Below are 2,880 nucleotides of genomic sequence, written 5' to 3'. Positions count from 1 at the left end.
CTCCCCGCGCCTGCGCCCTGATGCGCGCCGCGGTCGCGGGCAGAAGCACGCTGGGCTTTACTCTATGGACCACGCCCCCTGCCGAACCCGGAAGCGGCCTCAGGCCAGGGCCCGGGCTAACCTGGGGTTGCCATCTTGGAAGAGGGCACAGAAACCAGGTAGCTGCCATCATTTTTAAGGTCAACTTTTTCATTCTCCTACAGGATGGGAGTTCCAGTGAAGTAAGCGTCTAGAGGTTGGGAATTGTGTTCTGTGAAACCATATTTTCTAAGGGCGGGAAATTACTGAACCTCAAGAAAAGTCCATTTTTTAAAAATTTTTATTAGCATTTTCCATGATTATAAAAAAATAGAAGAAAAGTCCCTTTTTATAAATTACAGATTATAATTTTCCCCCCAGAATTCTAAAAATCCAATTATACTTCAACCAAGCATGAAAATGATCTTTGATGCCATGTGTGTGTATATGTGTGTTACTTGGGATCAGACCCACCTTATTTATTATTTCTGGTAGAGCAGAATGGTTACTGTATTGGAGCCTGACCAGGTGGCACAATTTTGATGCCAGCACACAGGAGGCTGAGGCAAGAGGATCAGAGTGAGTTCAAGGTCAACCTGGACTACAGAATGAGTAGCAGGTCAGCCTGGGCTAGAGCAAGATCTTATCTCAAAAAACAAAAGAGAAAAGAATGAATAAATAAATAAGAGGAAAGAGAGCCGGGCATGGTAGCACACATCTTTAATCCCAGCACTCAGCAAATTTGAGGTCAGCCTGAGACTAGAGTGAATTCCAGATTAGCCTGGGCTAGAGCAACATCCTACTTTGTAAAAACCAAACCAAAACCAAACAAAAAACAGTGGGCATAATGGTTTACATCTTTAATCCCAGCAGAGGTAGGAGGAGCACTATTGTTAGGTCAGGAGAAGATGGAGTCACCAAGGACAGCAGGAAGGCAACAGAGACATAAGGAAGTGGGTCATTCACATTCCTCAGGGAACCACCCAGCCATTATCCCTTCCTTGCCTAACAATGCCCCAGGTCTAAGTTTCCTGCCCCCTTATCTCCCACCTAGTTGCTTCTGGTCTCACACCCTATGGCTACTGTAAAGAATAAAGGAGTTCTGCCTGGACCAGAGTGAGACCCTACCTCGAAAGAAAAAAAAAAAAAAAAAGAAAGAAAAAGAATAAAGGAGTTCCTTCCCTACCTTACCTTCCCCCAACAGAAGAGCTCTACATAGCTGCACTATCTGTAATCTCAAAGTTGACTGCTCTGCTCTTGAAAGTCAGTCCTGGTAGCTTGTGTTTTCACTGAATAAAAGCTTCTTCTTTGCCTCAGAGTGGTCTCTGTGATCTTGGTCACTCCTGAGCCTTACATCTGGTGCCATGACTCAGATAGGAAGGCTTCTGATTGCCCGCTTGGGCAGCCAGACCACCTTTCCCCTGACCAGACCAACAAGCTTCCATTTGACCCTCTAAAGGCCCTGGTCCATCTCTATCTGATACAGGCTCTCACATCCACCACTACTTGGCCTCACTGTTCTTCCCTTCTCCATCTCTCCTCCCTCCTTCTTGGTAAGTGTCCCTCTCAGGTTGGTACACCTCTCGGATGATAGGCCCCAACCCCAGGTCTTGAGAAAGACACACTCTCAAAACATCAGGTCTTTTGCTCTCTGGTCTAGTGTACCCTAAGGAGCACCTTTTGGTTTGGTTGTACCATCTCAGGACACCCCCTCTCATGCCCTCCTCTCCTTCCTGAGCTCTTATCTTTAACTGTCAGCCACTTTCATCTTCCACATAAAGCTGCTTTCGCCAGCAGGAGCACAGTCACCCTCCTTGTCCACTAACAGGCTAAAAAGCTGACAGTTGTGACCTGTATAACCACGTGGGAGGTGCAGGCCCTATTCATCCTAACAGGCCATGAGGTCATATTGGTGTTCTGTGTAAACCCAATTTAAGCTCTGGTTGGTTTTTCTCTCTCCCTTGTTTTGCTCTTTCTCTGTCTCCTTAAGAACTTAAAGCCTCTACAACTCTTGGATGATATCTTATCTTTCTCTGCAACTCTGCTTGGCCACATCCATAAGCTGGACAATGGGTCCAGATGGCTTGAGAATGATAATTTTGATTTCCTAATTCTCACTGATTAAAAAAAAAAAAACTGCCAACATACAGGCAAATGGTCCAAAATACCCTATTTTTTACTCTGTATGCACGGCCTTCTCTCTGCTCTACCTGCTTTTCTCATCAGGTCCTTTCAGCCAATTTGCCACAACAGCTCTTCCAGCTCCTCCAGTTCCCTTTAGTTTCCAGAGTTGTAAATAGAATAGAAATTTTAAATGGAAATGCATAAGTTCTGAATAAATGAATGAATAAATGTGTGAAGGAGAAATGGTTGTCTAGAGTCTATATGAAAAGTGCACTTTTAATGAATATTCATGTATGAGTATGTACGTGGTTTACATCCCTAAGGTGGCAGAATGATTTCTGTTCTGAGCAGTGCCACTTAATTGTGGGGATATTTTCCACTAAGCCTACTGTACAAGATGGCATAGCCAATTTTTACTGTTGAGTGTCCCCCAGAAGGAACACTAAAAGTAATTAATATCATAGGCAAAAAAAAAATTGCAAGATTCTCCTACTTTAAAAAATTATTTTTGTTTATTTTTATTTATTTGAGAGCAACAGAGAGAGAAAGAGTGAGAGAGAGAGAGAGAGAGAGAGAGAGAGAGAGAGAGAGAGAGGGAGAGAATGGGTGTGCCAGGGCTTCCAGCCTCTGCAAACGAACTCCAGACGCGTGCGTCCCCTTGTGCATCTGGCTAACGTGGATCCTGGGGAATCAAGCCTCGAACAGGGGTCCTTAGGCTTCACAGGCGAGCACATAGCT

The sequence above is a fragment of the Jaculus jaculus genome, chromosome 5, assembly GCF_020740685.1.
Source record: "Jaculus jaculus isolate mJacJac1 chromosome 5, mJacJac1.mat.Y.cur, whole genome shotgun sequence".
Lineage (NCBI taxonomy): Eukaryota > Metazoa > Chordata > Mammalia > Rodentia > Dipodidae > Jaculus > Jaculus jaculus.
Note: the sequence above shows the minus strand (reverse complement) of the source record.